The sequence below is a fragment of the Ambystoma mexicanum genome, chromosome 1p, assembly GCF_040938575.1.
Source record: "Ambystoma mexicanum isolate Mex_15411 chromosome 1p, UKY_AmexF1_1, whole genome shotgun sequence".
Lineage (NCBI taxonomy): Eukaryota > Metazoa > Chordata > Amphibia > Caudata > Ambystomatidae > Ambystoma > Ambystoma mexicanum.
In genome coordinates this window covers 1,154,332,803-1,154,358,503 of record NC_090921.1, presented here as the reverse complement: position 1 = coordinate 1,154,358,503, position 25,701 = coordinate 1,154,332,803, and the positions used below count along the sequence as shown (strand labels likewise).

Below are 25,701 nucleotides of genomic sequence, written 5' to 3'. Positions count from 1 at the left end.
GAGGGTTAGTCTCTTCGTTAGGTAGGGCTTTGCAGTGGTTTTGATTTTTTGTTGGAGGAGCTCTATTTTGTTGAGCATTGCAGACTGGATGCTAGCGCACCAAACTTTGTCTTTGATTATCACATCTGTGCTAGCCAGAGGTGTGACCATTTCGTTAAAGATTGTGAATATCTCTTTGGCTTTCGAGTTGGCTTTGGAGATCTCGTTAAAGGAGTATGTTTTTGTAGCAATAATAGCTTTTTTATATTGAAGAGCTATCTGTTTAAAGAGGTTCTTATTTAATTCATTTGGGTCTGCTTGCCATTTTTTTTGTGCCTGACACTTTTGTGCGCTGAGAGTTTGGAGTTCATCCGAGAACCACGAGTTACAGTGAAAGGATTTTTTTTCTTTCTTGCTTTCGAGTGGGGCAATTGCGTTTATAGCATTGGTAAGTGTGTCATTGAATAAGTCTGATAGCACTTTAGGATCCTGAGAGAAAGGAGGAGCTAGGCAAGGGTTGTTGAGGTACGGTCGGAGGTTGTCTGCGTTAAGTATTTTTGAGCTTCTTGTTATGGCTGGTGGAGCGTGAGTGAGAGCTTTGGGGCTTGGGGTAGTGGGGATAAGGAATTCAATGCAAGTGTGGTCAGTCCAAGGATAGGCAGTGTTTGAGTGTTTGAGATAATGTTGGATGCACAGTTAAGATCCATGACCCAGTCAGGGTGCGACCCTTGGAGTGGGTGGGAGAGTGTACTCCTTGTACGTATCCTAAGTCTGATCATTCTTTAGCTAGGGCAGAGGCGACTTCATCTTTATGGTCATTGTATCCTAGGTTTAGGTCTCCTAATAGTAGAGTTTTAGAGGATTTTTTAATGTTGTTGCTAAGCCTTTGGGACAGGTGGTCTTGGAAGTCAGCTGGGAGTCCAGGAGGCCTGTACAAGATGTTGATATTAATAGTACTGTTGGGGGAGAGCGTAAGTATAACTGATAGGATATCAGCCTTTCCATCCCATGCACTGGGGTCTGATAGTCTGATGGAGAGTGAGTCTTTGTAGATAAGGGCGACACCACCTCCCATTCTATCAGATCTATCTTGTGTGAGGATGGCGTAGCCTGGGGGCAAGGCTAATGGTATAGCTGGGCATGAGGCCTCATTTAGCCATGTTTCGGTGATGCTTAGTAGGTCTAGATTATGGGTAGATAGTAGGTCATTTATCTCTAAGGCATGTGCAGGGAGCAAGCGTGCATTCAGCAGTGCGCATTTGAGAGGGGGTTTTGTGTGATTTAGCTTTTTTCCATTTTGGTGTTTGACAATATGTAATTTTCGTCCTGTGATGTAATGTGAGTTTCAATACGAGGTATTGCTGGGAGGGGTGGATTCTAGTGCATCCAGATGATCAGAGGAAGCGCTGATACCTTATAGGCAGAGATGTATCAGGTCGTGCCGTGATGCGCTCGCATGGCCAGATTAGGTTGCAGGTGCTTTGAGAGAAGGGCTCCTGCATATGATGATATGATATGGCATTTGTAATGCACCTATACACAAGTGTTTCAAGGCACGATGAGGCAAGGAAGGGGGAACAGAGGGAGGACAGAGACAACGATCTTACTAGGCCAAGTGACATTGAGATCACGCAAGTGCAGGAGAGAGGGAGAGGAACGGTGCCAGGGAAAAGGGGAGGGTGCAGTGCTGTACATGGGATCAAAACAACATCAAGAAATGCAGGTGGCAGGTGCAAGGGTAAGTGCAGACAGCAGGTGTCCAAAAGTGCAGGAAGGGGGACTGTAGGGTTACAGATACAGACCCAAGTGCAAGGGTTGCTAGGAGGCAGGGCGGGTGTGGAACTGGGTGGGAAGGGACCTGGGCCTGAAAACAAAGGGTAGCCAGGTGACCAGTGCAGTATCAGAGAGTAAATCAGCAGGGGCAGGAAGAGAGAAGGCAGAAGCAAAGAGGAAGGTCTTGAGGTGCTTCCAGAACCAGAGATAGTTCTCAAGTTTCAGAGAGGCAGGGAGGCTGTTCCAGAGGGAGGCCCCAGTCGACCAAAGAGATCTACCACTAATCGTGGCTTGGAGAAGTGACTGACCCTGGGGGAGTTGGAGGTGGAGGAGCGAAGAGCTTGAGTAGGAAGGTATTTATGAAGAGAGAGTTGGAGGTATTGAGGCTCCAGGCCCCAGAAGGCGTTGTGGACAATGCAGCGTTTCTTGAATTTAATCCTTGCATGTACTGGAGCCAATGCAGAGATTTAAGTGCTGTAGAGATCCAATCCCTGGGCTTGATGCCAAGGACAGGTCTCGCAGTCCTGTTCTGGATGAGTTGCAGAGGGCAGAGAGTAGAAGCAGAAAGATTTAGAAAGAGGCTGTTGCAGTAGTCCAGCCTAGAGAGAACCAGAGCTCTAGAGACAGTGAGCTTCTGGGGGAAGGAGAGGAAAGGAAGAATACCTCTGAGGAGGTGCAGTTGGTAGTTTGACTTCTTAGAGACGTCAGAGATGTGAGGAGAGAAGGAGAGTGTGGAGTCGAATATGACCCCGAGGTTCTTAGCCTCACAGGTGGGAGCAGGAAGAGGGCCAAGGGAAGGAGGGTGCAGGTGTACTGATGAGGAGAACTCCGTCTTACTGGCATTAAGGCAGAGATAGTTGGCTGCACACCCCTCCTGGATAGCAGACAGTCAGAGATGAGAGAAGGAGAACAGGTGGCAGAGGGGAGCCTGAAAATGAGCTGAGTGTCATCCGCATAGTACTGAAAGTTGAAGCAGTGAGCGGCAATGCGGTGGGTGAGAGGTGCCAGGTATTGGTTGAACAGCCAGGGAGAGAGGTTAGACCCCCCGGGAAAACCACAGCAGGGTTTGATATAGAGGAAAGGAAGGACCCAAGTTGGACCTGGGAGGGTTGATCAGAGAGGAACGAGGTCAGCCAGGTCAGGACCTGATCAGTGATACCCAGGTTATCATGGAGATGATTGAGCAGGGTGGCATGGTTGACCGTGCCAAAGGCAGAAGAGAGATCGAGTAAGATAAGGACAGAGGGGAGATTAGAATCAAGGTTAGAGAACAGGTCTTCACTGATGTTGAGGAGAGCAGTTTCTGTGCTTCTGGCTGCTCTGAAGCCAGACTGATGGTCATAGTGACAATCAACAGATTCAGTGTGAAGATTAAGCTGGGAGATGGCCAGCTTTTCCAGGCATTGGTCGGGAAAGGATTGATGGAGATCGGGCGATAGTTAGCCGGGCACGAGGGGTCGGCTGAGGGTTTCTTGAGAAGAGGGTGCACAAGAGAGTGCTTCAGGGGGGAAGGGAAGGCTCCAGTGGCAAAGGAGTGGTTGCAGAAGTCAGCCAGGGCAGGAGTGAGGGTGTCAATGTGGTCCTTGATGGTTTTGGAAGAACAGGGAAGAACCTGTTTTGACAAGACTTTCATAGATCAGAACTTGTCTAGAAACCTCGTCAGGGGAGAACAGAGGAAAGGAAGAGAAACAGGGAGGAGAGGTAGTCACAGAGGGGTTGAGGTAGAGAAGAGAATAGAGGGAGGAGGAGGAGAGGACGAGAGGGTGGACAGGATGTCCTGGGTTTTACGAGAGGGTGGACAGGATGTCCACCAACTCGTTGCTTGGAGAAGCGACTGACCCTGAGGGAGTTGGAGGCAGATGAACCAAGCGCTAGACAAGAAAGATATTTAGGAAGGGAGAGTTAAAGGTATTGAGACCCAAGGCCCCAGTAGGCCTTGTGGACAATGCTCTGAGTCTTGAACTTAATCCTCACAGCCACTGGGAGCCAATGCAGAGATTTCAGTCCTGGAGAGATACAATCCCTGGGTTTGAGGCCAAGGACAAGTCGTGAAGTCCTGTTCTGGATGAGTTGCAAAAGGCGGAGAGAAGAAGCAGGGAGATTTAAAAAGAGGCTGTTACAATAGTCCAGCCTAGAGAGAACCAGAGCTCTGGAGATGGAGACAGTGAGCTTCTGGGGGAAGGAGAGGAAAGGAAGAATACCTCTGACGAGGTACAGCTGGTAGTGTGATTTCTTAGAGATGTCAGAGATGTGAGGAAAGAAGGAGAGTGTGGAGTCGAAGATGACCCCAAGGTTTTTTGCCTCACAGGTGGGACAGGAAGAGGGCCAAGAGAGGCTGGCCAAAGAGCGACATGAAAGGAGGGCGCAGGTGTGCCAATGAGGAGAATCTCAGTCTTACTGGCACGAAGGCAGAGATCACTGGCAGCACACCACTCCTGGATAGCAGACAAACAGTCAGAGATGAGAGATGGAGAAGAAGTGGCAGAGAGGAGCCTGACAATGAGTTGAGTGTCATCGGCACAGCACTGAAAGTTGGGACAGAGGGCGGCAATGCGGTGGGCAAGAATTGCCAGGTATTGGTTGAACAGCCAGGGAGAGAGGTTAGACCCCTGGGGACACCACAGGTAGAGAGTGAGATAGAGGAGAGGAAGGACCCAAGTTGGACCTCGGAGGGTCGATCTGAGAGGAAGGAGGTCAGCCAAAGCAAGGCCTGATCGGTGATACTCAGGTTATCACAGAGACGGTTGAGCAGGATGTTCACAGCTGATTAGACAACAGCAAGCCTGCTTTAAGGGGTCCAATCCCTGTTCTTGTGACAAGTGGTCCTTGCCTTCTTGCATCATACCCAAAGTGCTTTGTGCTACAGGAAGTTGAGGAGATAGGAAGGAAAGAGAGCTAAATAGATTAACACGAGGGTGGAGCCCTCCCCCACTTGTTTTGATCTTCCTCTGGCTACACTAACACTGGCCCTTTTCAGACCCATAGTACAAAAGACACTTTGGCATGCAACACCCTCGTGTGAGGCTAGTTGTTTTGTGTAGGACATGCCATTTGAATCCTGTTTCCCAGAACAGTTCATGCTGAGGAGCTGTCTTGCTGGAAAGAGGTATTACTCAACCTCACAAAGGATCACTAGAAGGAGACCCCCACTGGTTATGGGGAAAAATACACAAAGTCTGTCCATGGCTGGGTTGGCTTGGTGTTGATACTTGGATTATGCTGATTCAGAGGTGCCTTTAATAATTATATGAAATACGGCCACCATACCCCAAAACCAGGTGTGGTTCATGTTTAAAGATTATAGCTACCAGCATGATTGACATTTCTTTTAATTATGTAGTTTGGGGACAGAGATGAATTTTCAAAATGCAGCCCCTGTGCTGAAATTACCTGGCCCTCAATACAGTTTTCAAGAGGGCACCAATAACCTCTGAACCTGCCCTGTGCCACTGGAGAGCAGGCACTGACGAACAAGATACTGATGCAACAGGATACAGTTGTACACTATGCTATTGACATGGAGTATGATGAAAGGGGGTCCGGTTAGCAGACCACAGTTTCAGAGATACAATTACCTACATTGTTACATTATTAACTAAAATCAAAAGCCAGGGCTTCTTCACCCTTTCCAGATATCAATCCTTCTCAATCCCTTGTTGTGAAAAGTAGCAAGGCAGTCTTGTTATCAAAATCATTAAGATGCTTTCCCTATGGACAATGGCGTGGGTAAGAGTTGTAATAGGCTGGTTGATTTTTTATGTTTGGATCTTTTATGTGAACATACTTTGCAAGTTTGTACTGATGAACATGTTGGGTCATTCTTGGTCACAAGATGTATCATAATAACGCGGTGTGGGTTTTCTTTTCAGCAGAGTGCCATACTTGTCGTGTGTCATGACTCCATTGTATGGCGTGTTGCTGGAATTTGCGGGTTAGCACATATAAAATTGTGCCAAACTATAATGTAGGGATTGTTATGAGCTGTCAGACACCTATTTCTGTTATTTTTGTAGAGGCATACTTTGTTTTAATTGGTCAAAAAATGTTCACACCACTGCACTTACGGCACGTTCAAGTGGAGTAAAGGGTACTGGGTTTGGTGGGGGATTGTCTAAATAAGATGTGGAAATAACTGGATTGCCTTAGTCTTTCTTTGGGCCCCGTCTGTAGGTAATGACAAGGTTGAATTCTGAAAAGTATTGTGACAATCGTAGCTGTGTAGAGCTCTGAGTTTTTGGCAGATTTTAGGTACTGCAGATATATATGGTCTGTGAGAATTGTCACTGTGTGTTCAATGGATGTATGTCTTGACTTCTTCAGCGCCATATATGGGCCTGTAGTGCTAGGGTTGGCTGCCTGAACACACACAAAGGGAGCGTGAAAAATGCTGATATGTTTTGCTTGACTTAGAGGATTACTGAACTGGCTCATGCAGAAGGAGCTAAATAGAGCTCGGGCGGGGGGGGGGGGGCGGATGGGAGGGATGCTGAAGTGGAACAAAAGCACCCCAGGAAGAAGCCTGCAGGGTCGCTGGTGCTCATGCTTCTGCTCACAACTTAATCACAGGCAGGAGAATAAGCGCTTAAATGGGATGTATGTGATTTATTAGAAAATATTTTACCTAATGGAGATTTGACCAAGAACAAAATTAACATTTTACCTTTTCTACTTTTTGTTTTATATAATGCTCCCCCTCACCCCTCCTTACCCTAACTTATACCCTTACCCCACACCCCACCTATTATGCACTATACATATATCACTTTAACTACCATTTTCGGAATAAATTTGGTGAAATCTCCTTAGGTAAAATTGTATTTTGTGAAATGTAGGAATACGGTTTAAATGGAACCCTTAGCAAGTGATTTTATTCTGGGCATTCTAGGGGCTGTATTTCCCAAAATTAATCTTTGCCTCGTGGGGCACTTCCAGGGCCTTAGAGCAGCTGTATGGTGGCTGGACCTACACACAGGGATCTTTTTGTTTCTGTATCATCTCCAGTGTCCTCTCACCATGCCCATATGATATTCCGGGGCATTGTATTGGGAACTCAAATCAGCCGACCTGGTAGGTGCTCCACAACCCTCTCTGTGCGAGATTTGCAGCTTATATGAACAAAAAATAAATACATAATAAATGACTAACAATTTAGACAGAAGAAGGGTGTGGCATTCTGGAGGGGGTTGGAGAAGGCATTAAGAAAGCAGAAGATGAGGGTATTTAGTCAGAGGCCGGAGTATTTATTGGGAGAGCAGAGGTGGAAATCAGACGGTGGAGGTTGGGGAAAATTCTGGTGCAAGGAACTGGGGAGTTTAGATGCGTTAATTGCAGGAGATTGCATGAGGAAGAAGGAGGTGGAAAAGGTGGAAGATGGAGGCAAGGAGGAGATGAGTATAAAGGACAAGATGGGACAAGAGGAAGGCAGAGACAAGGAGGATATGAGTTAAAGAGTAGAAAGGAGGCTTAACGATTTCAGAAGAAATAACAGCCATGTTACAAGCCTGTCAGGGGAGGAGTTGAAGTTTGAAGGCACAAGCACATCAATGAATATTGAGGAGCGAAAGGTGGAAGTGAATGAGTAGTACAGTAGACAGATGATACAGGGAGATGGTGAGAATCTCTCCATGAAACCAGTGAATAGATCAAGGTTGCCTGCCTTTTGTGGGCAGCTCTGCTGGCATTCCTGTCACTATTTGACCCATGGTTTGCTTTGCTTGGCCTAGCATGCATGTACATATAGGTCTCCCGAGATCTAGGTGTGTGGTCTCCCAAGAATCAAGGAGAAGAAGCAGAGGGCATGAATCCACAGACTGGACATCCTGATTCTTGGTTGCAGGTTGTTGTCCTTGCTCAGTAGAGGACATTCTGTTGATTCCCACCTAGGCACTTAAGGAGTTGTTTTGTTGGCTTTGTACCTGGGTTGTTACTATCCTTACTAAACACGTACTTAACAGATCTTTGTGTCTGTCTGGTGTTGATCCCGTTTGGCTTTCTGAGTCTGCCAAAGAGTGAATTGGACCTGCTATGAATAGTTCAACTCTTGATTTAATGAAAGGGTATTGGCAGGTCAAGATAGTTCCAGATGATACGAAAACGGTTGTATCCACCCCTGAATGATTATGTCTGTTCACTGTCATCCTGTCACATGACACACCTGCCACTTTCCAGAGACTTATGGGCACCATCTTGAAACCACATAATTGTTTTGCAATTCTGAAGAGGGAACACGGTACACCCCAGCTAGGGTTCTGAAGTCAGCACATTTCCAGACAGGACTTCCCAAACCACAAATTCCAAATTGCCAAGAAAATGGGAAATAAGGTAGCACCATGGATTTTAAGTTCCTTGCGCATTCAATATTTTACCTGCAAGGGGATGGGGGGGTAAACAGGGAAGAGACCTATGCCTCTTTTCCCTAGAAACAATGTTCATACCACATAGCGTGGAAAAGGAACATCAGCCTTTTTAAAGCGTCCCTCCTAGTTCTGAACTGCAAAGACTCACTCTCGATCATATCACTGCAAGAAACAACCTGACCACAACAGCCAATTGGGGAGCTGATGCCTGGTCTAGACTGCATAAAGGAGCATCCATTTCTCAGTCTTCGTGAAGGGAAACTGGAATGTAGATGTGCCTTTCAGAGCAGTGAATGCAAACCCAGAGTAAAGTCAGGGAGATCTAGGAGAATCCAATGATACCAAGGGCCCGAAAAGAATACAGTGATCCAATAAAGCTACCAGGGTGAGTGCCTGCCCTATCCCCACAGAGTAAGAAGAGCAAGGGACAAATTGGTGCTGAAAGAGGAAGCCATCAAAGAGAAGGCGGAGTAGGGATAGAGGGTCATAAAAGGCTTACATGGGATGAGGGATTGATCAAAAAGAGGGTGAGGAAAAAAGAAGGAAATGAAAGGATCTTGTTGGAGGAAGGAGCAATCAAGGGCAAATACACCATAGAGAGAGCTAGGGAAAGGCTGACATTGGTGGAAATAGAGCTCAAGAAGGCCAAGGAAGAAACAGATTACGTGAGAAAAATGCTGACTTTTAAGGGGGTGAGAAAAGAGGAAGAGGAGGAGAGAGTTGCTCAGCATTTAGGAGGTGGATGGCAGAAAACACCCAGGGACTGAAAGGATATTTCCAGACACTACTCGGGCACTGTGTGAATCTTTGTGTTAACCACATTGGAACTGCACATTACTTTGCGTTACTCTCTCACGGACATGAAACCCTGACCACAAACTGCTGCAGACTAGGGAACCTGGGACCACCGTCCTACCTTAGACTAAGATTTGAATACCCTTCCTTGGACCCCTGAACTGTTATATTGCTGTGTGGCTCTATTTTGTTAAAGCATCTCCCTGTTAGACCCTGTAGGCCATCCTCCAACCTCTGTGTTTGACACCAATAAATGATGGTTTGTATGCAACTTGTCAGCCACAAGTATTCTTTTGATACCTGAGGTTGCAATATATAATGTTGGGAGTGGGATACACGGAAATTGCCTGACAATAGAATGATGCAAACTTACCCTTTTCTGTTGCATATACTTTCATCTTGGAGTTGCCTGGAAAGTAACCCTGCCTAATCAAGGCTTTAGCAAAGGCTAGCCCTGAGAGACAACCACAAGCTTGAGCTTGTGGTGTGGTATGTGAGCAACCGGAGCCTGTGGTGGGCTCCTCTGCATCCTGAGCTTGTGGTGGGCTGTAGATAAAACTGAGCCTGTGGTTGGCTCCCATGAGACCACAGCTGGTGATGGGTCAGTGACTAGTTCAGAACCTATTACACTACCCTTGGTTGAGGGAAGCAACAACAATACTTCAGCATGGCCATCAACCTGCAACATACAGGAAAGAAATCAACTATTATCTGTGTGATCAGCTTCAAAGGCCACGAGGGCTAGATGTTGCCGTTTACCACCGAAGCACTCTGGACTCTTGCAATTAAGCAGGAACTAAAAGGAACTACCTTAGACTGGGATCTGAAGACCCCTCTCACTGCGTTGAATCTTTCTTGCATTTTTCTTGGACTCTGGATGCCTTAGCCAAACCTCTGCTTGACACCACTAAATGACAGTTTGCACATAATCTGGTGGCCTCAAGTCTCCCCCTTTGCTGGGCCCCACATTGATATTTATACTAAAGGTTAGTTAATTGGCCACGGGTGACAGTGAGCCAAGCAATCCATCATGTATGTCAGTAACAAAATATTTCCACAAAACTACTCAATTATTGATTTGGAATGTTTGGACATAAAATGGAATGTTTGCACGTCATCATACAGGAGCAGGGAGAGTTGCAGCCCGGAGCAGGCAGCGGATGCTGAGATTGATGCATTGCGGGGGCGGAACTTGCTACTAAGACTCTCAGCACCGAGAGCGGCTCCTGCAGCCGTACAGATCTGGAAGAAGTAGTTAGGGGCTCAGATCTAAACACAATATTGCATCATCCTACTCTGCAAAACGTAAGAAGCACAGGCACCAAAAGGGTCCTGCTACTTATTGCCCTGATGAAGGCGGAGTATTCTTTTCAGATACGAAGATCATTATTCTTTGGAGTCTGTACCGCCGAAACGCAGTGCTAACCAGAGGGGACACAAGGTTCATCACATTACAGTGCAACATTTAGGATCCCTTCCTTTCTGAAACAATTAACCAAAGGACAAGGACACCTTACCCATTAGCTCTCTCCCCTTTTTTATTGCATTGTTTCCTTTATTTTGTCCCCCTGATGCGTAGGCAGACCCAATCCCAATACATAATAATTTTCGATTTTGGGATACGAAAAATAATTAACTTATTTGTTTCTTCACAATTGCCCCACAACAAGGGGCTCGTGTTTTCCTCAATAAGGTTACAGCTTACGATGAATATTACTGTCTTTTCATTTCATTTTCTTCAATTTCATACTTTCACTTGTTAAGAGTTCATTTGTCAACCAACTGTGACTGTAAACTAACTTATGTTCAATTTTTTTTCATTACGTATTCTCAATTTTTTAATGATTCTACACCTAATTCGTGTATGTACCATTTAAACCATTGTTTTTACATGCTGTTACATGTTAGACCTCACTTTTGTATATCATTTTCTGTTCCTTTGATATAAAGCTTTTAATTTGCAATTTCCATAATGTTTATGTCTCATTTTGAAGGAATGACTTTAATTTCTGACTGCATGCAATATCTATGAATTATACTAGATATAAAGGTTTTGGGACCGGATGAATAACTTTAATTCATTCACACCCCATATGGGCCAACCTTTCATACACCAGGATTTTGCTTTGTTGTAAACACATATGTCTTTTGACCCCCCTGGTGTGTCACTCCTGGGTCAAACCACTGCTGCTAGATGGTGGCACTCTTTTTTGTATATGGACATAAAATGGGCCACCAAGGCACTGAAGTATGGCCAACTGGTCGACAGTTCTGCCTTATAACTGACCTTGCCTCCTTAACGTGGCTAGTATAAAGGGAGCAGAGAAAATAAATGGCCAATGGCTTTCTTTGTTCTTAACGGGGGTCCTGGTTCTAGAAAGCAAAATCAACAGAGGAAAAAGAGAGGGAAAAAGACTGCCCCACCCTTAAAAACTCACAGGGGGGAGAGAACCTATTGGCAGCTAGAGATTATTCAAAATAGCTAATGAAGGTCACACTTGTGATTACAGATAAAACAAAGTTTAATTCAAAAAACATAATGTTAAAACATACATAACAACAGGACAGCAAGTTACTGTTGTCAGTCATTTGGACAGAAGTTCATGTATCATGTCGTATATGCCATATCAAAAAATAGATCAATGTGTAATGAACAATTCTAGACACAGTTTACAGTAAACTGTGTGCGTTTTTAAGCGTGGGGCAGTCTGGTTCCCTCTCCTTTTCCTCTAGTGCAAAGTGAGGACATTAATTTGAGAATCCTGCAGATGTTTCTAATGTTACAACAATAAACCGAGAAGAAAACTGCTAATTCAATGAGATTTCCTTAGTTATCAACCCTCAGTGTAGATTTATGATGGGACAAAGGTGGAGGCATGTGATGACGTCACAGGTACGAGGTGGGGTATGGATGAGCATGAGACTTTAGGGGCCGGGGGGGAAGCTCACTCTGAGATGTGGCCCCTGAGGAGGCACATGGAGAATACTCCAGGGCATGACTTCCCACCCAACTTTTTTTCAGGTCAGACCTCAAAGTACATGCACCAGGGATGTGATGGGAGTGTTATAAAAAATCTCTGATAAGCTTGCAGACAGCAGCCCCATGGAGTGATTGATCACAGAGGATGCAGTGCAGATTAAGCAAGCAGTCTGCAAGGCTGTTTGCAGAAGAGAAGAAATGTTCACCACGCATCGGTTAGGAGAACTGAACGCTGCTTACATACAGGTTGTTTGCAAATGTCAAATTAGTCTAATGAAGAGGATGGAGGTGAGGTGCCATGTGAGTACCATGAGAGTAACCACCCTATCCTTACATGGTGGTGGAGTTTATTAAGCCCTCAGCTTGCTTCCCCTTGAAGATCAGTCAATTAAGACTGGCAGAGAAAAGGGAGACATAAAACACCTGGCAAAGACAAGGCAGAAAGTTGGAACATCTGGTAGGGAGTTGGACTGGGAAACCTTAGCCATTCCCTGCTACCCACAATTTACTGAAAACAGCATAGCCTATCTAATACATTATAGAGGTACTTAAAACAGGCTGAAGAAAAGATCAAAGGGAACAGAAGAAACCAAAGTGTGTGGTAGTCAGGAATATAAAACAGAGGGGTGAAGAGAAGGAGCAGAGGTTAAGAGTTCTAACATGCACCTGACCTGAATTAGACGATGCAGGGAGCACTCTGCAGAGAGTTGATAGGGGACTGTAAACCAGATTCTGGTCAGGTTCTAGGCGAATAATGCTACATTAAACCTGCTGGGGCTATAACACAGCAGCTGACAGGAGTGAGAGAGCGAAAGAGAGAGAGAAAGGCCTACAAAACAAGGAAGGAGAACAATGGATGGCTAAAAATAACTTCAGTCTAACAAGCACTCGGGCAGAGGAGGGGAAATTCCACCCAGTTATAGTTCTGGGTGTCACTTATAGAAAAAAGTGAATAATAATACGTTCTTGCTGGGAATTGTCTGGAATGTTGTATGTTCAAGAGCCTGGGAAGGTGAACCAGGGTCAGAAGACCAACAGCGATCAGGAAAGAACTAGAATGGAGTGCTCTATGTCAGGTCTTGTTTTTAAAAATTAAGAACTTTTGGGACTTGGACATTATGTCTAACATGGAAACTGTTGAGATTGGACTTGAACAATGGTCCTTTTTTTAAAACTCATTTTCTTGTATATTTTCCCTCCTATATCCTAACGCCATTCTCCTAAATTGGTCCTGTTTGAGTTTTAACCAACTTGGCAGGCCTTCATTGAAACCCTCCTTGTTTATACATAAAGGTGTTGTGTTTCAAGTATTGTGTTAGCCCACTCCATCAAAGGAAACAAAAAAGTTGTTGCAATGACAATGTTTCTGAACTGTTTGAAGGCAGAAAGGTTCATCCTGCATTTTCCATTTAGTTTTATTAGGAAACAGAAAATGCTATTTGTGACGATTTTAAACAAGACAGAATAGCAGTTTTGAGGATACATTCTTAGAATTCTTTAGTGACAGGAGAGTCAAATTAGTGGACGTAAAAAGGTGTACCATTGTTTTGTGACAAGACACCATAGAGGTTGCTAGACAATTGCTTGTAATTTGAGGCATGCAAGTATGTTCAGAGGTGGTATTGAGTGTGCACCTTGGACTAGATGAGAGAAAGTACTATTTGCAATGGTTTGTGGCAAGACAAAAGTAGTAGGTGTGAAGAAAAAATGATGACATTGTTTGGCGCAAAGGAGTATAGTTACTGGCTGAGTGGAGAAGCAGTGTGGTCTGCTGTGTCTGCAGTGCGTTCTGGTCCTGCAGTGTTTTTTCAGTTGCTGTGAGTCGCAGGCGGGGGGACAGAGCAGGAGCTCTGTAACCCTTGTACTTATACAGCAGTCCTGCACGGAGTGCCGCGTGGAGTGGAGACGCAGGGTGGTCTGCAGTGCTCCGCTGGGGTAAGTGGTAGCGTCAGCCGGTCTCGTCCATGTGTTGATTTCATCTCGCCGCGTTCTCTTTAGCTGGAAGTGAGCCCTCAACAATAGGACCCAAGTACTTTTTGACTGTGTCCTGACTGTGTTTTTAAATCGGGGCTCTTTCAAAGGTGATTTTCCTATTTTGTTAAAGCGGTCTGCAGTATTAAGTACAAAAGCATAAAATAAGGTGGGCCTGAGGTTTGTGTATTAAGGAATAAACAATCCAGACCAAGGCCTCCAAAATGTCAGATGTTTCAGTTGCCCACACGCCTGCTTCTTCTACCATGGGCTCAGTCTTAAATGCTCCCTTTCGACTTTGTCTGGGGATGTGGGTTTCAAGCTGGTGGTGGATGCTCAAAGCTCCCAACTAGACAAATAAGTCGGACTCAAGGTCATACGCCAGGCACTTTCCTCTGGTTCAGGGGGCATTCATCCAGTGATTTACTTACAGCAGAAAAACGCAACTACTCCTATGCCGTCATCAAATTCTAGAGAGAGACGGGCATGAGGTTATGGCACACACGGTGGCGGACCCTTCATAGACAAGTGTAATTGACATTGAGGATATTGTCATTGAGGTCAGGTGAACCTAACCTCAGATGTCTCAATCTTAGCCCCTGTGATTTTGCATGAACTGAGAAAAAGTGTGCACTTATCCCTGGGCTTTAAATCAAAAAATATGCTGGGAGTTGATGATAAAACAGAAGTGGTGCTGTATCGCCACTCGTGTGTGAACCTAAAATAAATTTTACCCTTTCATCAAACATTGCAAAAAGTAGGGAGATGGGGAAGACCTGGAACCAGGATCGTTTGGGGACGACGGACATTGCAACTTCACCGTTCTCGCGAGATGTGTATCTCGATCCGAACCAACAATGCCACAGGCTATGGAGGACAATGGTTCCTTTAAAAATAGGACTGGTAACACTCCAATGGATCAAGTGGTTGATGCAGTGTCATTTCACGTGTTATCATGGATATTGAATTCGATGGATAGGTGTTATGATGTCTTAAGTTTTGAAATGCGCCAAGGACTTCGGATTTCAAAATATTTGTGTGCAAAAATGAACTTTCTTGAAGGGCATATTATAGCAGTAGTTACGAATTTAAAGGGGCAAGTAAGGACTACATAGGACAGTCATTCAGAGGATTTTGCGCCTAACAAGTTACTCAAACCCACCCATGTTGTCTCGGTTCAAGCTTCACCCCACAATGAGTGGGCATCAGCCCCACTACCGGAGAACGTGGATCCACCTCCACCTTTATGTTTAGTGCAGGCTGTCGGTATCGATGAAAATAATATGGAGTTGGATAATGAGTCACTATTAACTGTATCATGAATGGATAGTGTAAAAGAGATGGCAACACAGGAATTTTTAAATAGTATTATGGTGAATCAATGCAGCCAGAAGGGCCCCAAAAATAAAGTTAGTAGTAATACCTTAAAGAAATCAAAGAAGTGCAAGGCCCCATCAATACCAGCATAATAAAGGCTCTTGTAAGTTTTTAAGAAAGTTGAAATTAGAGCTGCTTAAAATAAAAAGAAAGTCGGGGGCGACTATGATGGTTAAAAGGATGTTTGGGGAAAATTGCGGTGCGTGTACTTACGATGAAGCAACTATCGAGGGAAAGGAAGAGCCTCTAGACTCTGTGAATCCTCAACCCAAATATCAAATATTGTAGTCTAGGGCTAAGCGTGGTTGTATATTAATGGACCTTTTCACAATTGACCACGATAGAATTGACCTCGGGAGAATTGACCTAGTTTAGAAGGTTAATTAGGACATGTATGTGTGGGAAACGCCCCGCAACCCTCCACCCAATCCAAAAAACCCTGTAACTCCCCACCCAATCCAAAAACCCCTGCAACTCCCCACCCAATCCCTTTATATTATTATAATTCAAAACCAACCCAACACATATATAAAATAACTAAAATAATATAAAGGTCATTTTTGCAGGTCAATTAGGACCACTATAATTAGGTCAATTAGGACAAAAGGTCAATTGTTAAAGGTCAATTTGGGTAAAACCCTAAGCGCTATACATAGGCTCAGTAAAAGAATGCTGTCACCCATTTTCTTAAACCAGTACAAGGTGGTAATTCCTTCTTTAATTTGATCCAGATTTCGACGTAATCTCATTCACAGGGCTTTCAGGTGGAGGGAAATGGAACGGCAATGCCAGAAAGGTAGGAGGTTTCTCTAGTACTTGCCAGAAAACTTTATAATATGGGGGCACATGCTACTCCCCTAGTGGGGACTGTGGTCCCGTTTTGCAGCCATTGGCCCCAGTTTTCTGTCCTAAAGATGTGACAGATAAAGCCCCTCCTCAAGTGTTCCCCCTTTTCCAGACTTTACAGGAAAAAAGGAACGGGAAGGAGCTGCTGCCTAAGCAGGTGGTTAGGAAAATACCACACAGTACTGAAAAGGTTACAGAGACGAGGTCGTGTGAGAAACCTGACAATGTTCTTCCACTTATTCCCCCGTGATCCTCTATTCAGGTGGCTAGGGAAGGGCCATCATTTTTGGATCCCGACCCTATGGCTGGGCAAGCGAGGCAGGATCAGCTGAGTGGAGGTTCACGAGGGATTGTGAGGAGAACACCCAAGGGCGAGACATGGTATTCCCCCTTTTTCAATTGTGTACCAACTCACTCTCCCTCAGCCGTAATGGGGTATGTCAAAGCCCACCCCATCTCCCCCTTTCCCCATTTTCCCTATGAAACCCCTTCCTCAGCTTCCTTAGGATATTTGCAATCCCATTCCATCTCCCTCTGCCCATTTTCGACTAATACTGGGAAGAAGAATAACAGCCGAGAGTAGTGAGGATTACCTATGAGAAACATCTCGTGAAAGTAAGAGAGAGAGAGACTCGGGAGCATGCGGCTGATTGAAATGGAGGGGGCCAAAGGAAATACATAAAGCGGCACAGAGAGGAAAGAAGAAAGACATGTAAAGAAAGCAGTGAAGCTGCATAGACTGAAAGAGGAATGAAGAGATAAAGAGAAAGAAAAAGAAATCCAGAAAAGCAGAGCACGCAAGGGGCCCGAAGTGAAATATCTTTAAATAAAGATGACGCAAGCGACGCAAATCACGAGAAGGGTGCAAGCATCCTGATAGAGTGGAAAGAGAGTGCAAGCGTGCACAAGAATACTGGGAGAGGTACCAGTGGGCACGGAAAAAGACAAAGAGAGTGCAAGTGTACACGAGAAAGCTGGAGATAGTGCCAGGAGGCACAAAAAGGACAAAGAAGGTGCAGGTGACTACAGAGAAAGTTAAAGAGGATGCCAGTGGGCACACGAAGGTGAGGATGGTGCAATTGCGCGAGTGAAGGAAAGAAAAGTGGGCACGAGAAAGAAATCAAGAAAACAGAAAGGGGTTAAAGCTCAGAGTGGTCGAGTTTGGGAGGAGTAAAGAATCTGGCATTTTCGAAAGTCTCTGATGCTACCCCTTTTGAAGAACTTTAAAGAATTGTATATGAAAGAAAGGTACATCTTGACTAACTGAACTTGAATTTGAAAGTTGGAGGAGGGGCCTAAGCTTTGGGAAGGGAACCCTGAGAGGCCCAAAGGCTGAACTTGGATTTTAATTTAGAAGAGGCCTAAGCTTGTGGAAAGAAACCCTAAGAGGCCCGTCAAACGGGAATCTTGATTATTTGGTGGTACTGAAAGAGCTGAACATTGGGTAACGGAACCCCAAGATATTAAAGAACATTGACATTTGTTTGAACTTTAAAGGTCCTATGAACAGTCCTTTTTGAGTAAGCGCTATCTATTTAAGCTGACAAGCCTACAAACTGGTGAGAAGACCACCTGAAACCAACCCTGTTTTCCTATTTTTCTTGAACCAGTACCTTTTATAAGTCTTCTTAACACATTTTTGTTAAAGAGTGGGGGCAAGCATAGGTTTAGACACAGACAGATTTTTATTTTGGATTTAGAGTTCGACAGCCCTTAGAAACATCAGTTGAGGGAACCATCCCTTTAGAGTTAGGGTCAGTTAGGTATTACACCAACCCCGAAACATTACGAAATAAAGGTTTTTAAAACTTATTTACGAGTCTGTGTCTCTCTTGATACAATCTCTGTCTCAGAGCAGTGTTTGCCAGGTGGTGATGGAGATAAAAAAATAGGTCCAAATGTCCTCCTCAAATAAATCTTCATATTTTTATTCTGTGTAGATTATTTGGGAGAAATCAGGAAAGCCCTTTAAATCACTGACATATAATGTCTCTGTTTTTGAATATTCCAAGTTTATATTTCATTACGTTTCAAGATCTGTCACAAGTCGAATTCATAGCTGATAAAGGCGTGGATGTAGTTAAAAAGCAATGTTTTCATTTTCAATGACACACTGTATCAGCAAACGAAAGAGATAGCGATGGGCACTAGCTTTGCACCTCTTTGGCTAACCTGTTTGTGGAAGAATTTGAAAAAAAAACACGCAACAACTTACCCAAATCTGTCTTAAAATGTTGTTAAATGGTTAAGATACATCGATGATGTATTTATTATATGGAAAGGCAATGCTACACAATACTTAAACAAAAACAAGTTTGGACTGACTTTCACATTAGAAAAAAGAAATAATGAGATTAACTATTTAGATCTATGCATTTATATAGCAGAAGGCTAGATTCAAACCAAAACATAACGTACAAAGACAGAGGCCAATGCTACACTACACGCAGACTGCTCACATCTGAGATGCACTATAAACAACATACCCACAGGTGAATTCACTAGAGCTAGGAGAAACTGTAGCACAGACACAACATACCAAAAAGAATGTGAGACTATCAAGAACAGATTCCTTAACAGGTTCTGCTCTTACCAATGTGTCAACAAAGCTAGCCGCCTCAGCCCCCTCCTCCTAAACCCCGAGCAACGCATCTGGGCTGTATAAAACAACTGGAAGGGACCACACTTGCGAGCTGTCATACTACATCACTCTATAGCACTGCTACTGGTGTTCCTGCTAAAATGCAACCTTCCAAACATGATATGGGTCTGTGGTCTTTCTGGCATGGTAGATACTGCACAGCTGGTCAGTGATGTGCTTGCAATCGTGACAGAGGATCTACACATAGCTTCAATGAAGGCTAACTCTAAATACATCCTTGTGTCATTTCCTAACCGGCATTTTAGTAACAATGTGGATGCCTTTTGGCAGCCTGAGAACCCTGAAAATCCAGCAGAATGAAACATGGTGACCAACTCCACCACCACAAGTAATTTGCCTGTTTCATCTACACCACATGACCCACCTTCCGTGAACAGTAAAACTGGTGATGATAGCAGTAGGCTCTATATGGCAGGCATGTGGGAAACACTCATTGTGAAATGGAGAATCTTCAATGTAGATGGCTCTTCAAGAACAAACAGCAGACCTTCAGCAGCTCAGATGCTGGATGATTATGCACTTGATGTGTATCAGGCGGGTAGGGATGATGATTTACTATTGCGAACAGCACCACCTGTGAGAGTTGCCACACAACATCCAAGATGCTCCCCTTTTAGTGAACAGTCTATCAACGTCTTTCCTGCTGCCTCTAATCTCGTATTGCCTAACCTGTCAGAATTGCCAATCCCTTAGTCTTTCTTTGGGCCCCGTCTGTAGGTAATGACGAAGTTGAATTCTGAAAAGTATTGTGACAATCGTAGCTGTGTAGAGCTCTGGGTTTTTGGCAGAATTTAGGTACTGCAGATATGTATGGTCTGTGAGAATTGTCACTGTGTGTTCAATGGATGTATGTCTTGACTTCTTCAGCATATGCCATACAGGGGCCTGTAGTGCTAGGGTTGGCTGCCTGAACACACACAAAGGGAGCGTGGAAAATGCTGATATGTTTTGCTTGACTTAGAGGATTACTGAACTGGCTCATGCAGAAGGAGCTAAATAGAGCTTTAGGGGGGCCCGGATGGGAGGGATGCTGGAGTGGAACAAAAGCACCCCAGGAAGAAGCCTCAGGGTCGCTGGTGCTCATGCTTCTGCTCACATGCTGGATACTTAATCACAGGCAGGAGAATAAGCGCTTAAATGGGATATATGTGATTTATTAGAAAATATTTGACCTAATGGAGATTTGAACAACGTCTTTTCTGCTGCCTGGAATCTTGTATTGCCTAACCTGTCAGAATTGCCAGCCCCTAAACCTTTGAAAATGTTCAGCCCTTCAGAGTGATTTTGTCGTTAGCGTATGATCTTTCAAAAAGCCTCACTCATGGTGTCACTGGCTACAGGGTTGCTTCATCATAACAATAGTGATCATTGACAGATTGCACACTACAGCCACTCGTTTCTTTGTTCCGTAATGGACACATTTTACAAGCCATGTCCCTCTTCTAATCTCAGTCTGTCTGGATACGGACACATTCCTGGTAGCTTCTTATCTGTATTCACTATCTATGCTTTGATATGTGTAGCTTTCTCCTTGCTTCCAACTGGTCTCCGCTATGCATGCTTGATCACGTTTCCATTCTGTGAGGCTGCTAATCTGAGCCCCCTGTTTGTTCTGGTTATGTACACCTTTTTCATACTATGGGCCTCATTATAAGTTGGCCGGTCCAGTAGTAACGGGCTGGTAAGCTACCGGTGCCGTTACTACCGGACCGGCAAACTACGAGTTCTACTTGCAAGTGTCTTTTCGCCCAACAGGTCTGACTTGGTGGGTGTACCGGCACCCGCGAGCAGAGCATGTCGGCTGCACCGGCCCCATTCACGAATGTTGCCGGTGCATCCGGCTTCCCCATTCCCATTGAGCCCAAAAGGGCTCAATGGGAATGGGGAAGAATATTTTCTGGCACCCGCAAATGGGCAATTACTGGGTCCGGCAAGGCCGTTATGACCCGGTAATTGCCCATTCGCGGGTGCCAAAAGAGATATGATACCGGTGGCAGCCGTGCCGGTTTTACCGGCACGGCTAACGCCAGTATCATAATGAGGCTCTATGCCTTTTATCTTGCATTTATACTATTGCCCAAATACCTTCCTTGCGGCTGCAAGTGATAAAATAGTGCCTTGTATCTATGCTAGAGCACACATATCCTCATTGTGGACTGCTAAAGTTGCCCTTGAAATGCTATTTGTTTCTGGATCCCGTAATTTTTTCGGTTTGGTGGAGTGGGGCCCCAAAGGTATCCATGCCACGGCCCTACATGTGGGAAAAATGGCTCTGCTGACCCAGCAGGGCACAGGTGTACACTATGCTTTTGGCATGGAGCTTATGAAAGGGATACCTGCATACCTGGTTAGCAGGGGCCTGCTGATTTTTCTATGGTATCTGCACAGCCACAGATAACATGGGGTCCCATGTCATTTATGACATCTTAGTGGAATCCCACCTGAACGAAGGTACCTTCCTCTCACATGCCACTCAACGACATGTAGTAGATTTAGGTGGGTCTGTTGTGCCTTTCCTGCCTTGTCAGTTCTTAGGCAAGACAGGATCGAGTGCACAGTTTCCATTTTTAAATCCACGTAAAAACGATCTGACAAGCTGTCAAATGTCCCAGTCACATCTAAGTGTTCAGACCAATGTTGTCAGGAGACATATCCGGTGGGAAACTCCTTGGACTGCAGTGAACAACCAACTCCTGGTTGTGCCCTGCCTCAGAATTCTTGGGCTCCTTATTACAACTACAGCCGTGCAGGTAGAAAGCAGCAGTAATAAGTCAGTAATTCCATTATCGCTGCATTACCGCAGCACTACCGCACATTCATACAAGTGTGGTGGTAAGGTGGAGGATTTACCTCCAGCTATAAGCTGGAGGTAAATCCTCCTCCTTATCACCGAAAAGATGAAAAATTGGAAGAGTTACCATCTGCAGTATTGCAACTGGCAGTAATTCTGCCGGAATTCCCATGGATTCGTATGTACTCCAAAAAGGGGGATTAACAATATCCTACTACCATTTGTAAACCTGCGTTACAACTAGAGGACCAAGTGGTGGTACTGGTAATCAGGTTTGGTGGTAATTCTGGGGTAAATCTGCCGAATTCAACCAAACTCCTCATGGATTCCTATGTACTATGAAATTGGGGATAAACAATGCCCTACCACCATTTGTAAACCTGCAGTAAATCTGCAGGACCAAGTGGAGGTAACAGAAATCAATGTTGGCAGTAATTCATCAGATTTAATTCTGAATTATCACCAAACTCTTGATAAGGCTGTCTTTGAACTGGTCAGGCCTTTCGACTTAAATCATGTTTTGGTTTGGGATTAGGCCAGGGCTTTCGCTCTTCACCTTTTGTTGCTCTTTTTGGAGTGGTTCAGGGCCTCTGCCCTGTACCTGCTCCTCTGTCTGCCTCAAACGACCTGCTAGAGTGGAAATGTGTATTTTCTACACACCTTCTTGCTCCGCCACAATTATGTATGAACAAAGTTTCACAATCACATGTGTTGGTGATCCAATTAGTTATGTTTAATAGCCCATTCCGATTACACGTGTTTCGGCATTGAGTATGCCTTTTTCAAATCGGGGCATATCTATAATCTCCAATAAGTGAACGAATGAGTAATAACAAAGTAAACATTCATGCCAGATTGTAAAGCCAAAAGTATAAACGGTATAGTGAAAATGAGAATGTCAGAATATGAATGCAAAATAAAAATAAATAAATAATGATAAAAGACAACCCCCACAATGGGGACAACGTCCAGCACCCCCATGGGTCAAAAATCCAAAATCATGACAGGCAAATATAATAAAGCATCATATTTTCATTATATGATCATGTTGAAAAAAAAAACATAGAATAAAAGCAGCAACAATAGTACAAAAAACATGAGAAAATCCCCAATGGGACTGGAAATTGGCAATGGAGAGACCGAGATTAGGGGGTGGGGAGGGTTCAGGAAGGAAAATGAGGAATTAGAAAAATATATAAAACGAATGGGGAAAGAAACATTCGAAAATAACAATTAGTGCATTGTCTTTGTGATTATAAAAAGAATGAGGGCATTTTACTTGTTGAATACATATCACACATTTCCATAAAGAATTGAGACTGGGTTCATTCGCAAATTGTATATATATATATATATATATATATATATATGTTACTCTATGTGTCGCACGGCTCCTGTCCTGTCCCACTTTACATAATGTAATAGTTCAAAGAGTTCCCTTACCCTTCAGCGTTATTCATATATGCATTTTTGTAGAGATGTTGAGTACTGGGGTAAATCCCACCTGCTGCAAAACGACAATAAAAAATAACACTTGAAAGCCATGTGGCATATGATGGTATTTACTGACTTATCCATCTTGACATTGTGTTGTGTGTCTCTCTATTGATTTTAAGCTGGGCGTAAGCTTAAACACTTGTGGCTGTGTTTAATATTTGCGGCACCTGTTTCCACGTAACGTTATATTACATCTCTCTCGTGCAGTTGTGCACATTTAGGTGAATAGGGGAGTGCGCTTGGGCAATAAATTAAATTGAAGTAATTGCTCCTCTACTGTTTATTGTTCGTGCAATTAAACACATGTGGCTGAATTAGGAATGCGCAAATGCAATGAAATCAAGTTCGAGTAATAGCTTGTGTTTAATATGAAATTGCTTAATGCAGCATTGTGTGCATTATTGACCTAGTATCCAGTGCCGCTTACAGCACGTATGTTAATCTAATTGGGTAATGCGGTGGGTGTGCTCGCTGGGACGCCTAGGGCTTACCTGTAAAAATGTTTGTTTCTTGCAGCTCGCGTCGTGTGTAATGGCCGCCGGTCCTCTGGTAGGTCATGTTTACCTCCTGTTGCCATGGAAGCCTGTTAGTCCTACCATTGTTTCCATGGACTGCTGGAGCTTGTCAGCCATACTTTGGGAGCTCTAAGCATGCTTTGAGGCATATGTGCTGAGTCTGATTGGTCCAATTACTATTCTGGATGCTTGGAGAGTAATTAAACAATATACCATTGTAAGATGCCTCCAAAAAGGGATTGTTAATTATATATGTGTATCATAATGTCAAACAAAATATATGCGTAAAATATATGCTCCATCCGTGTTAAGTGTTTCTTGTCCCTGGTAGTTGCTTGAAACTGCCTGAGGCTTGCCCCATGGAAGTTTTGTTAGGAGCTAATTCATGATAATATCCCGGTGCTAAGACTAGTGTCTTACGGGAAATATAGTCCCAAAGTTTATTGGTTTGAATATCCTGAAAGGTGATGATGTAAACGTACATGTCAGGTCAATTCAATGCTCACATTAATACTACGTGGACATTGGTCATTGGCCCTCAATGCTTTATGGGAATTGTAGTCCCAAAGTGGTGAAATTGAAATGCCCTAATGCCTGCTAGAAATAGCAAGAGGAATGCTTGTTAGAATGGCTTGGCAAAGGTTAATCCCTTGAAGAGTCGACTGGGAGCTAAATCAAGGTCGCCAGGTGCTAACGCTGGTGTCTTGTGGGAAATTTGGTCCCAATTTTAGTGCATACACATCTGCCAGAACATTAAGATGGTACCGTGAAAGATACATTTCATGTTAATTTACTACTCTCCTGAATGCTAATGGTTTGTTAGGAGCTGAGTCATGATAATCTCTGCGTGCTAAGACTAGTGTTTTATGGGAAATGTAGTCCCAAGGTTAATAGGTTTAAATATCCTGAAAGGTGATGATGTAAAACGTACATGTCAGGTCAATTCAACGCTCACATTAATACTGCGTGGCCATTGGTCATTGGCCCTTAATGCTCTATGGGAATTGTAGTCCCAAAGTGGTGAATTTAAAATGCCCTAATTCCTGCTATAAATAGCGTGAGGAGCGCTTATTAGGATGGTTTGGCAAAGGTTAATCCCTTGAAGAGTTGACTGGGAGCTAAATCAAGGTCCTGGGTGCTAACACTGGTGTCTTGTGAGAAATGTGGTCCCAATGTTAGTGCATACATATCTCCCCGAACATTATGATAGTACCGTGAAAGATAAATGTTATGTTTATTTACTACTCTCCTGAATGCTAATGGACGATTTGTTAATGACCCTCAATACTTAATGGGAAATGTGATCCCAGCTTCAAATATCCTGCTTCATGCTATAAGTAGCATGGGGAGTGCTTCTTAGGTTAAATTGGCAAAAGCAAAAATGTTGCATATTTATCGTCATTTGACTAGGTATATTTCCAAGTACATGTACTTGCCTCATGTTCTCTGCCTAATGCATGCATATATTAAACGTTATCAGTTACTGGTTTACCATTCTGAAAGGGGCCCCTAGGGGTCCCTTACGTCTATGGAAACAAGGCGAGTCACCACACACAATAGATACGCCAGACATGAGGTTGTATTCCCAAAGCTAGGGTTTATTGCAAGGCAAATAGTCTCAGTTGGCCAACTCGGTCTCACGCCCCGCGAGGTGTATCTCTAGACCTCGAGGGACGCAAGAGAGTGAATTACGTACATCAGTTACATATATACAAAATGCATATCATACAATCTGCTATGACATGTTTAACACCCCCCTTTATTGGGTTTCTTTGAACTCGGTGTGATGATGGACACTTTCGACAATTATGACACCTTCAAATATCTATTCTAGTAACAATATGCAATTTGCAAGTGCTGAGGCATCTTTCAGTTGTTGAACAGAACACACTGCTTCTGTTCTTGGAAGCGAGCTACATACGGGGGAAGAGTCACATTCCAGACCTTGCTATCTATGAGGTGCTGGGAGGCGACACGCTCTACATGGCTCAGTAAAGGGGGGCCGTAAGAAGAGCATAATTAAAGCCTTTAGCTGCTTTATTCTAACATATTCTACCATATAACGAGACTGGCTGGCAGCTGTGAAATGATTAAATGCCCAGCTTCAAGGCTACATTCGGGAGGGAGACGGGCATTCCTTCCTGGCGCTGCCTATGTTG

General features: G+C 44.1%; 1 protein-coding gene across 1 annotated transcript in view; it reads right to left on the bottom strand.

Moving 5' to 3' along the window:
- The window catches only part of LOC138450306 (B-cell receptor CD22-like), a 437,337-nt gene that overhangs the window by 214,735 nt on the left and 196,901 nt on the right, over positions 1-25,701 (bottom strand). The window lies entirely within an intron of this gene.